The 12,943-nt window shown below is 34.8% G+C and overlaps 1 protein-coding gene across 1 annotated transcript in view; it reads right to left on the bottom strand.

Moving 5' to 3' along the window:
* The window catches only part of LOC106462161 (plexin-B-like), a 256,950-nt gene that overhangs the window by 157,078 nt on the left and 86,929 nt on the right, over nucleotides 1-12,943 (bottom strand). The window contains exon 4 of the mRNA XM_022389702.1: nucleotides 10,244-10,355. The gene's annotated coding sequence lies outside the window, so the exon portion shown is untranslated. The remainder of the gene's footprint in view (nucleotides 1-10,243; nucleotides 10,356-12,943) is intronic.

Below are 12,943 nucleotides of genomic sequence, written 5' to 3' on the forward strand. Positions count from 1 at the left end.
TGAGTCGAGCGCCTTATCCACCTGGCCATGCCGGGCACCTACAGTTTTGGCCAAACATTTTAGAGGTGGGCCTGACATGGCCTGGTGGTTAGGGAACTCGATTCCACTATTCGTTGGTAGAGAATATCCCAAGTGTTGGCGGTGAGTGATGTTGACTGGTTGCCTTCCCTGTAGTCTATCACTTCAAAATTAAGGACGCCTAGCGCAGATAGCCCTCAAGTAGCTTTGAGCGAAATTCAACACAACAACGACAAACAAACAAACATTACTGAGGATACATTCTCTTTTTCCTCCTTAACTAGCAAGATCAAAATATTCAATTGAAGCTCACCAGTAAAATACCTGCTGTAATAGATAGACTACCAGTTGTAAATCCTGAAAAAAATAAATACAAAAAAACGCATCTACTCCCGTCGAGCGCACATACTGTGCGGGCATATACTGTCACGCAGTTGGAAAGTCCGGGAAACCATTGACCCAGTCCGTGTTTGTCGACACTTTCCAACTGTGTTACGTTATCATAAAATATTTGCTTAGGGATTTCCACGGAAGATTCCCTTGTCGATCAACGACTCGACATGTGAGCTCTTTCTCTATAATATTTTTGGAGAGACTGTTGTATGAAAAAGAAAGAAAATAAAGAATAACCACAAGTTCGTGATTCACCCTACTTTTAGGTGAAATTTAAGTAAACTCATATACTAAAATCCTAGAGGTCAACACACAAAGCTGGAACACATTCATGCAAATTTAATGAGATAAAATCTTAAATTACGAAGACGTAATTCAACAATGAGTTTCACAAATTAACCAGACTGTGGTTTGACACGCTACTAGGTAGAAACTAGTTGGCTTAAAGATAGGTATTAACGATGGTTTTCGTCTAGTTCTTTCCTGTCCAACCAGACTGTGATTTGACATGCTACTACGTAGAAACTAGTTGGTTTAAAGATAGGTATTAATAATGGTTTTCGTCTAGTTCTTTCCTGTTCATCTATAACTGCAAACACGCTAGTGAGCGGCAGGGAATACTTACAGTGAGTAACTTTTCAAAACATGCAGGATTTTCATCTTTCTATAGTCTTTGTCCGAGAGTAACTTCTGTGAGGATTATATAGCAATTTACCTCTTGAAGGCGCAAACAAACCAGTTTGGCATAAAAGGCATTTTTAATTGAGAGCAGAAAACTTCTCTCTTAAACTTATTTCTCTGTTCATAGATAACTCAAAGGAAATGATTAAAATTTAACGTAACTTATTTCACATGAATAAGTTAAATTCGATTTGTTTGTTTGTAATTAAACACAAAGCTAAACAATGGGCTATCTGTGCTCTGCCCACCACGGGTATCGAAACCCTGATTCTAGCGTTGTAAGTCCGCAGACATACCGCTGTGCCACTGGGGAGCCATAACAGAATGACTACGCTATCCATGCTACTGGGGGGCAGGTCCGACTGGCTAAAGAGATATTTGTTATAATATTATACTAAGCTAGCAATACAAAACAAAATTTATAACTGTAAAAAATCAATAATAATAACAATATTCAAAGGTATTTTAAACATTGTAACGAATATTACTGATAAAAAAAAAGGATTATAACTTACAAAACCCATTACACAGCCGTTTTCTCCTTTATAGCCTGCAACTGAATCCTTACTTAAATGAGGCAGGATACTCTCTTTTTATTGTTGCAACTAATGGATAAATTGATTGAAGTGCCAGGATTTCTGCAGCAAGGCTGGCTGAGCTTTTAGATGCCAGTTTTGTTGTTCAGTTGTGTTTGTCTAAGCTCAGACCAATTCCAGAAGTTAAAATGTGCATGTGTTTTTAATTTTCGAACATATTTTAGTAATCTAAAAATCTCGCACCCCTGTAAATAAATGTGTGTTGTTACCTATCTACACGCGCATCTTCGGTATCATCTTCCAGAGTGTCTTACACATTTACAATAGGGATTTTACGGGTCGATTTTGACTTCATGTTCAAACACTCAACTCAAGAATACTACAATCAACTAGTGAAGTTTGCTAATGTTTCTGTGTTAGTAACCTACTTCAACACATGAAATAATGTGAACACCTCCCATTGATTGTATCGAATGTAGGTTAACTTAAAGAAAAAGTTTCTCACAGATTATCTAACTTTTACCATTTCCAAATAGTTTAACGGATATATAATACTAAAGAACTGATTATAAAGATAAACTGAGTTTATTTGGTCATTTTAAACTTTTCGCTTAAAGAAACATTGTTGATCTTAAGTTTGAGCTTACAGACTAGCAGGAAGGAAGCTAGTCAACATCATCCACCACCAACTATTTGGTTACTCTTGTCTGACTGAATAATGACGTTTGATGGTTACTCTTTTAAGTGCACCAACGGTCCCAAACCGCTAAGCGCGTTTTTGCGGCAACAGGAAGCGAACCACGAATATCGAATTCTTAATCCGAGCGCGCTAATCATTAGGCCACGCCCTCTCCCCTCACAGACGACAATGGTCTTGTTTTCGTGTAGAGCTTAGATAGCATGCTGCGCCATTTAATGTTCAGCCTGGTTGGTAATTATGAAACTGGAAACCAGTATATTATACAAACACATAGGAACTTTGGAGACTGTAAAATAGCTTTATAACCATCATTTCCTCTCGGGAGTATAAAAGGTGTCAAATGTTGGACAAATCAAATACAGATAGTGATAATACCTTTAACATCATTACCGATGCAACAAGCACCCTATCCGAATACTAATGATGGTGTTTAAACTTCAATTAAATAACGCTTGTATCTAATTGAGGTATTCAACATTGCATTAGGACGTGATGATAACATTAGACAAACATATACATCACCTGTTTATAATGATTTGACGATATTCGAATAAGAGAATGCTAAAAGGTTATTAAACCTTAATATAACCACTTCGGCATGAATATACCATAACCAAGAATGGATTATAGTTGCATCTGCAGAAAGTTGGGTGAAATGTTAATCAAATACATCCAACAGACTGACAAATTGCAAGAGCTATGATGCTCACTTAACCTTCTAATAATTATTTTTTCAGTGAGAACAAAAAATGTTAAATATAATGTAGATTATCGCAACGAAATTGGTTTTAGTTGCTTACAAACAAGTGTTAAATCATTTCAAGGCTCTTTATTACAAAATATACAAGTTGCTTAACAGCTTAGTATACTGAATCTTGCCATAAATTATAATGATTTTAGCTTTAACCATTCGAATGATCATGTCGTCACTGGCCCTTAGTTGGCATAAATGTATAGAAGAATGTTATTAGGATTGAAATGTGTAGAATTTGCTTGTTGTAACATGAAATATTTAATTTTACAAGCATCAAATATTGTCTCAGGGTAGGCCTACAGAAATTATTATTAAATGGGCAGTTTTCACTATTAATTACAAAGACATACGTCACAACATGTGTGGACAAATGAGAATCTTCACGTAGCTGTAGAAATTGATGTTTAACACACTATGTTTGACCACGTAGACTAAAAATCAGGTTTTAATATACATACGAAAGTAGCACTATTGTCAATAACATAGCTGCCAGTTTGACATTTCAACATAAGGTGTCTAATAAACTTCGATACACTCTTAACGTTTAAGTTAACACTTGGTTATCAACTTTCTACTCTTTGACTCACACTACAACGTTTAAAAATGTTTCTCCAGAACTTCCTGGTCTGACAGATATTTACATATAGAATTAGTTCTTCAGATTGTGGTCATATATATATATACGACTGTAAAGACAAATCCTTATTTGATGGCGATATAATGAAGGTTGCCATTCTCTTGTGATTCCAAAACAAGATGTGATTTATCATGTAACCCTGGTCACCACTAGTCGTTTCAGAAACCCTGATTTCTCAGCCTGTACCAACATTATCTTCAAATCTGTTTGAGAACAGTTTAATAAAGATATTTTGTATGTAGCTTTCTGGTATTATAATAGGTGGTCCTCTGTAAAAGTCAGTTGGGGCCAGCGTTCTACAGCGTCAATCAATGATGAAAGCGGGTTTGTATTGTTAAGATGATTAAAACAAACTTATTTAGTATAACAAGCTAATAACTTAACAGTGTGTGTAAACAAATATCACATTACACCAAACTTCAATTGAAACAAAAACGCTTACAGGAATAGATGACATCTAGCATTTACACTACAGGTTATTGGAATTTTCAACCTTTACGGCACATTATGTGCACATCGACTAAACGTACAGGATCAGAAACACTAGAGCTTAGGTACAGCCGTTCCTAATCTTTGAACTACTGACCAGAGAAACGGCAGCTAGCTATGTTGTCGCATCCGCTGCCACGAGAGCTTTGTCCGGCTCTCTGAACCAAATAGCGGAACTGACTGTCCTTTTATAAAGCGCACACACCTGAAAGTATGAAGCGTGTTTAGCCTCATGATATCTCGAAAGGTGGATTCTTTGATCTGACGCCTGACATGATAACCAACAGTCATTTCTGGCCTGCAGGCTATTAGTTCTACTCCGATAATTATACGCTCGTGTTCAGCATGCTGCCTTTATTTTATGCCAGAAAATTAAATTTAACAACAAAATATAACTTAATACTGAACTCAACTCACTTTGAAACAAAGCTTTCCAGCCGCCTCCCTACATTTACACAAGCAGAACAAGAGTCCTAGTTATCTTCCACTAAGTTTACATTTGCACTGAGAAACCGAGATTGGAATCAGGCTTAATAATTTTTAGATACAAAAAGAAAAGAAAATATGTAAAGCCTTTATAACAAAGCAGTGGTCACTATTGTTTCATTGCTAAACCGTTCTTCCTAAATAACGTTTAGCTGGAGTCAACGGTAAGTCGATTAAGTGAAAAACGTGATTTTTAAAGCACACACTTCGCATCGGCAGTTTTCTGGCTCCTTGGAAAGCCGCCTATAAGGACTAACAATCGATTGTCCAACGCCTCTCTACAACTCCAGCATCCTTTATCATGCTTTGCGGTTATGGAGAGACAACGCTTCCCCAACACAGCTGTGGCTCTTCACCCTACCGTCAAGAGCATGATGCTCTAGCACAGGGAAGAAATCACCAAGAAGGACAAAGAAACTAAAATATGCGATAGCTCAATGTGTTGGAAGAACAATGCGATTATACACTTCACTGGCATTTCAATATGATAGAAACATCTGTAACAACGAAATAACAAGCTTCACTAACGTGAAATGTCATCGTATTTACACAAACGTTTAATAAAAAATTGATAAACACAATAATTTTGTGTCTGGAGTTGCTTAAGTCTAAACCAAACGGGCAATACATGCGATATGATTCCAGATGAAACATCTTACGCATGTAAAAACAAACAAACAAAAAATACTCGTTTATACAGGAGGTAGAAAGTATATTTAAGCATCCTTTTCGTAATGCCTAAAGCACATACATTATATAATATACTTGGCGAAAAGTACGGGGAAACAAACATCACAAATACGATTATGATGGCATTATAAATGAAATCTTATTAAAACATCAATTTTCGCAAATTTCAAAATCACATGAAAGAATCATACACATTTTATTCCTTTACTCCATTTCTAAAAGTATCTTTTGATTGAAAGTTACAGTTCTATTTCATCTATTCTATAAGCACAGCAAAATTTATTATTACTTTACTAAAAACATTAGTTCATTTCTAGATATAATCCATACACTGACACGTGTTAATTACATTCAGAGATAGTGACACGTTAATATATTTTTTCTTTCCAGTGATTGACAGATAGTAAGATTTTTACGACTACCAACACAAAACTGAGCAAGTAAAACAGTCGCATAACCTATATAATGAAAATGCTTTGTGAGTTACTGTATCCAATCAAGGCACTTTGACCTGACTATAGCAGTATAGTTCTTCCCATTTAAAGGAGACAAATTAATTGGCCCTTTCTTCTCTGGTCTACTCAAAGTGACTCATTGACCCGCTATCGAATACATCAATCCAGCTGAGCCTTGCATTCCTGCGGTGTAGCTCGTGGCCAAACCGTGATAAATCCCTCCGCTAAAAGACCAGTGTGTTATCAATTCCCTGGTCAACTAGAAAACCGACGAATTCGTGTTATTAAAAACCCATAGAACACGTTCGGGAGGGCTAAGCGTGTATGAGCTGCCAACGGCCTGTTCTAGAGTGATCAATCAACATGAAAAATGCTTCGGCCGTCGAATGCAGGCTCTGACCCTCACAGAGTGAACTCTAATCCAATTCGGACTAACCTGATTCTGCAGCAGCTACATATACGAGGATATTAAGCCCATCGTAGAGTTACTAACGAAGAGGAGGGCTAGATAACCAGATAACAGCACTGGTGGGCGGAGAACATTTCTTTCTCAATTTGTTAAACAGAAAAATAGGTCGATGGAACACTCATGAGGAGTGAAGCAAAGATGAAATGATTACTTGCTTCCATCCCGGAAGTGGGCCGATTACAGCCTAACTAACGCAATTCCTTTTTATATGAGATGAAATCTCTTTAACCTTATAGCCGGAATACAAAGTCTTGTCTAACGAACAATGAAAAAATACTCAGTACAAAACCGATTTGAGACAACTTTGGAAACTGGGTTACTAAAAGATATACGTTCATTGAATCAATAAGTAACAAAGCACAAACGTACTTTACTGAATGAAACATTTAAAAAAAAGTTTGTTTTAAATTTTAGTTTCACGAAAAGCAAACAATTTCAGGATTTATGCTTATATTTTAAAATACCTAGCAAAGGAATAGAAAAAGAAAGTATTAAGTAATATGGTTACTATTTAACCATCTGCCTTTAAACTCTTAATCAATTAAGCTATAAAGGAGATTTTTGTTAAATTTAGTTTACCTGTATTGTCTGTCTATTTGTGTCTTCATATCCATCAACTAATTGTTAGATACATTTTTCATCTATTCCTAAATAACTTAATCCATCCATTTGTAAGTTATCTATCTCTTTCTGTGATTTGGATCATTAAAAGACACGTCTCTAGAATGTTAAAATGTGGTATCGTACTATTATGAAGAACGAGAGGATAAAACAAACTAATCCTCTCCTTTAACGAACAACCAAGGATATCCCATATAAAATCGCCTTTAGGCGTAGAAAAAATACAACATGATGAGCTGTAATGCCTTTTCTCCCATTCTTCTAAAAATGCAAACATGTGTATAGAATGCAAAATGACAGCTTGGTGATAAATACGAATAAATGCAGGAGTTACTTCAAGTGATCGTGTACATATATATCATTCAACTGATAATTTACAATTCTACGGCAATAGATTTTTTAAACGTTGTTACTGAAGTTCAGGTTGATTATTAATTTTGATGATTGTGTTATGGCGTAGATTTTTTATTTTATTTCTGAAAGTCTGTTTTTGTTTATTTGAGATGACTTTGTAGTTTTTATATTTTCTTTAGGGGAGTTACTTTGTTTAAAAACTAGTAAAATAAAAGAAGTAGGTAATAGATATTTAATTTCAAGGCCACCTATCAGAAATAACATGAACTGCATGGCTGACCAATTAAATAAATAGACAGTTATGTTGATAAATAAGCACATAAGTGATGGATACTAATGGATAAATAACTAAAATGAATAGGTAAATAGAAAGATTTAAATAATCGCAGAAAGAGAGAAAACACTCTGTAATATTATTTTCTTCAGTACATTAAAAAAATATATTATTTATTACAACAACCTAGCTCACTTATTTTACAACAGTCTCCTCAAACTGTCTAAAAAATGCATAAAACTTTCACGTCGTGACTCTCACTATTCGCTAGTGTACTTCAATATGATGGGAACAGTGAAAAAGTTTTACTTATCTTCAAACGAGAAAATTATCTATTGTCTTTCTCCTCCACAGAGGAGCAAAATGAAAGGTCGTGATGTCGTCTATAGGGGCTTTTAAACTATTAAGAGTCACAGAAGACGCTTGAATGAATACACTTCTCACTAGATGAAGTTAAGCATACAACGATCTATGTTGTCCCTAGGGAGTACAGTGGAAAACTCGCATTTAGCATATGTTGAAGTATATCGATAGGCGTTAGGGTGGGAACTGATACAAGAGGAAGCTGACATACGAAATATAACTTAGAATCTAGATGACTTGAAGTTACGGATCGTATGTTTTACTTCGAATCATACAATGATGAAGTTCTGATAGAAGCGTTTTCAATGCCACAACCATATCAAATTGTTATTCATTGCACGATAGACCTTAAGGGAGTCTTTCCAGGATGGAAAAAAGAAATGAAAGTTTTCACTTTCCAATATACTAATGGATTGAAAACTGCCGATACATTTGATTTTAAACTTTACAGGATCGTTGAAAAACTATATTATTCTAGAAAATAAATGAAAATGTCAAACTTAATTATGAAAAACTTTTCAAAATATGAATGGAATCATGACAAATACTACTTGAAAATTTTAAATCCTTTCTTATCAAATCCCATCTCATGATTTTACAGTGAATGCTTAAAACGATTTCATCTAGTGTTCGTCTACATTATGGACGTAAATCTTTAACTGTTCTGTTAATCAAATGTGCATTTTATTCTCAAGAACTCGCTTAAGTTTCAATATTTGCAATCCAATCTAAGATTTAATATTTTAATGAGTTCATCAAGGTTGCCAAGTTAAAGAGCCAGCACACTGTTGCCTGTAAAGAATATTAGTCAATCATATGATTATTGTGAGTATTCCTCCGTTCATGTTATTACGGTACAAGATCGTTTGCGTTTTTTAAGCGCAAAAATGCACAGTGGGCTATTTTTGCTGTGCTCTCTGGGTTTTAATGTTATAAACCCTCAAACTTGCCGCTGAGCCACCGACAAGGTAAGGTATGAAAACAAAACCATCATGACATTTAGTAATTTATAAGCCACTAATTAGTTTAATGATTTTTTACCCATTATTATTTATATCGAAAGGTTCGTAGTGAAATATATTTTTTAAACAACAATGTGCGTTATGTCCCTTATCATTTATTCTCACAGTTTCGAGAGAATACGAGGCAAAATCATACAGGTATACCACTGGGTATATGAGCTGTTCCTAATGGTAGCGAATTACGTGTAAAATATTGTATAAACTAACCTAAAGCTCTAAATGTGGCTAGTGGAAATTCAGAAAGTGATTTTACGAAAAAGCCAAGACATTAGCTTCTGCATGAGATTCGTTCACGCGCTATCAGACCTTTCAGCCCCATTGTTGGCAAGAGCTAAGAGTTCGTTGATGACGTCATGGTTCACGCAATCAATCATTCTGTGACAGCATGTGCAGGGAAAAGGATGGGCTCATCTCTGATTTTTGTCTTTCGACCTTTTCTCTCTCTTGGCGACTACCGTTTTGCCATTCGTAAGATCGGAAGGGAATTCTGATAGGCAAAAAATAGCAAAGACCTCTATGCTTTCATGTTTTGCTTGATGAACGACATCAAATATACTAGTGTGATAAGGTGTTATTTTCCTCTCATTTCTAATTAAACAGACACTGTTTCAACTTCATCTATTGAGTTTACAAAGTAACAAAATATTGATTATTTTCGTTCAGATGTTATGTATGGTTGAATTATTTGAATTAGCCTACTTTCTTCAGATTACTATCGAATTTTGCCAAATACATCAAGTAGCTAATACAAATTATTTTCTAGATGTACCAGTTCCCTAAGCAGAATGGTTGATGTTTATAATCTAAATCAGTGTTTCTCCACAATAGTTCCGCAGCCTGGCGCTGGTCTGTTACAACTGGCTGATCCGTGGGATTTCATTAAAGCAAAACAAAAAAAAAAACTAACAGAACACTGATATGTCAATCGTAATATTTATTTTGTTTAGTTTTTTGTACTTACATTTTACTGGTCTGCGACAATTTAGGGAAGCAACGAGCCGGTTTCTGGTATCGAAAAGTGTGAGAAACACTGATCTAGATGAAGTATCTGTTTCCTAAACATACCAGTTGAAGTCCGTATTTTCTTTATGTATATCTGTTTCCTAAACATACCAGTTGAAGTCCGTATTTTCTTTATGTATATCTGTTTCTTAAACATAATGGTTGAGATCTATATTCTATATTTATATCTTTTTCGTAAGTATATTGGTTTAGATTATATTCTATATCTGTGTCTGGTTGAGGTCTCTATTATTAGTCTCTGTTTATATCTATTTGTACTTTTAGCGATTGGTACGTACTTTACAAACCTACAGATCACAGCTAATCTTCTGACTTTGTGGTTGAAATCTGTTTATTGAAAGCCTCTACCTAGAAATATCCCATGAAATCCAAGATCTTTATATGTGGATCCTAAAGGAAGAAAAAAAAAGTTTGACTTAAACGAATGCCTTAATCTCGTAAAACTATTTATATACCAAACAATTAAGTAAAGTTGTTCAGTTTGTCACACTCTGTATAGTATCAAAATGCGTATTATTTTATAGGCGTCACTCGGTAAGCTATCTTACGTGAACAATGTTGTTGCAAAATACCATGGATTAGATTGATCAAAATATTGTTATACATATCTATAAACAAACAAAGTTCATTCAGTTTACAGAATAACTACTCATTATCCAAAAGATTAGTTGACTCGCATAAGATAACTACATAATTTTTAATTATGAATCATAAAAGCATCCGCTCATCATAAATATAAAACTTTACACTAATAACACATGTCACTTAAATCCTTGTAGTTCATCAGCAAGATGCGTTGTTATTCATATAGCCTGTAATTCTGTAGTCACACAAAAGCCATTCAGCAGATATTTATTTCGTCGAGTAGAAGGTTTTATGACTCAACATAAACAATAGTATGTATTATTTTATTCTACTTCTTAAACGTACTGTTCAGATAAAACAATAAAATTAGCAACCAAAAATAGGCCCTTACTACTACTAGAAGATTAGTTACTATAGAGACTGGGACTAACGACAGATTTAAAGAAAATCGAAAACCGTGTTACTACTGGTAATTGAAATCGGTTCATTCGATAACAGCCTGACTTCAAGGATTAAAAATTTTGTTACACATACATGTGGTAATACAAAAAAAAAATCAAATGATTTCTCCAGTGAAGGTGTTATATATATTTGTTATCCACATATTCCATGGAAAATATATAGGTATTTCTTATAAATTCAATGGTATTAAATAAAGAGGCTTCACTTAAATTCACACAACGGTTTTTTTTATTATTAGGAACCACTACTCGGAAGCAATTTAAATAATCTAGTATTCAGGAGATTAAACCTTTTATAACTGATCCAAATCATTCATTACCACACACGCGCGCGCACACGCACACACACACACACACACAAACAACAACAAAACAACAACCTAAACATATTTATTTTCATGTTATTTTTTTAGCCAAACAACTACTAGTGTTAGTAGAGGTTTTTCTTCTTTTTTTTTCTACAATACAGCCTCAAACATCAATCAAATTCGAGTGGCTGGTACAAGTAAAAAGAGGCTACATTTGTTTTTCTATTCAACATATAAACAAGTCCTACAGAAACATCTCTTTATAAACTTTGCTTCAGCCTAATAAGGCTGTGTTTGAGCCATTAAATAAGATTTGTAGGCTTTATTTTCGTTTTCAACTGTAATTATATAAGCGACAAAACATACAATAGCCTGATGTCGACAAACACACACACTCTATCTGTACATGCACGTCCTAAATAACGACTGACACCCGGCCAAGCACTGCTCAGAGCCACATTCAGCTCCACACCAGCAGCCGCGAAGATTAACGAGTCTGCTAACGGGGTTGTCTACCGATGGGACGACACACAAAACTGGCAGAATTTTTCACAAGACAAAATTTATATGGACTGTCAGCAGTGAATCGTCGCACTCTCTCTATTCCTAGCTTTCTGGATGAATGATCCAGCGAAGAAAATGGCCCCTCAAATACATAGGGGCCCTTCAAAGACGTCGGTGGAGAAGAAAGAGAAGAAAAATAATAGCAATGGTAAAGAAAAAAAATATATAGGAATGTCAGGACAGGAAATAGGTATCGTTAGTTGCTCATATATTTATGAAAGAAACCATTCCAGTGATCGTGATTTGTAATAACCAGTCAAACTAGTTTATATATATATATACCATTTTTGAAGCATGCTACTAAAATAGCTAAATGTGAGACTACCTTCAATACACACTATACTTAATTAATCATAATTCATAAATGTTTCTGAGAAAGGATGAAGGTAATATACATGTTCATCATAAATCAATAAAACAAAAATATGTACACACACACACACACATGTTCATTAACAGCAATATTCAGAAGCATTATTCATTTTTTAAGTCGTTTGGTTGCCTTTCTCGACAACAGGGGATCATAAGAACTTATTTGGGAAGGGAAAGGGAGCAGACATTTTAGGCTAGGGTTCTGATGCTCATCAGATAGCGAAGCCCCCGGAGCTTGTGTGTTTTTAATACTATGGGGGTACAAAACTGTATTTTCCTTACATTACTGTTAATTCGATTATGGGGAGAATGTTTTACTTATGATATGAGTAATAATTTAGTTTTCCTATTATTGTTAACAATCAGTGCTAGGGCAAATGTACATCTGAAACTTAGCTTGAATCGCTTCCTTATGGATATAGTCAGTAGTAACCATACTGACAAATCAGTAACGATATTTGAATGAATACTTTATTCTGCATTCTAACCGCTCTGCTATTTCTTTTTAACTTTGTCCAGTAACTTGCAATCTTCCTCGTTATCAGTAACAAGTAACTATAATTTTCACTCTGATCCCTCTATAATCGTCTTATAAAATATTTTCACACCCTTTCACACTCGTTCTCCAGTGTCGTCTGCCAAAAAGTCATATTAAGGATTACGTCATACAGATATATAAAACGAACCC

Source organism: Limulus polyphemus, unplaced genomic scaffold (genome assembly GCF_000517525.1).
Source record: "Limulus polyphemus unplaced genomic scaffold, Limulus_polyphemus-2.1.2 Scaffold44, whole genome shotgun sequence".
NCBI lineage: Eukaryota > Metazoa > Arthropoda > Merostomata > Xiphosura > Limulidae > Limulus > Limulus polyphemus.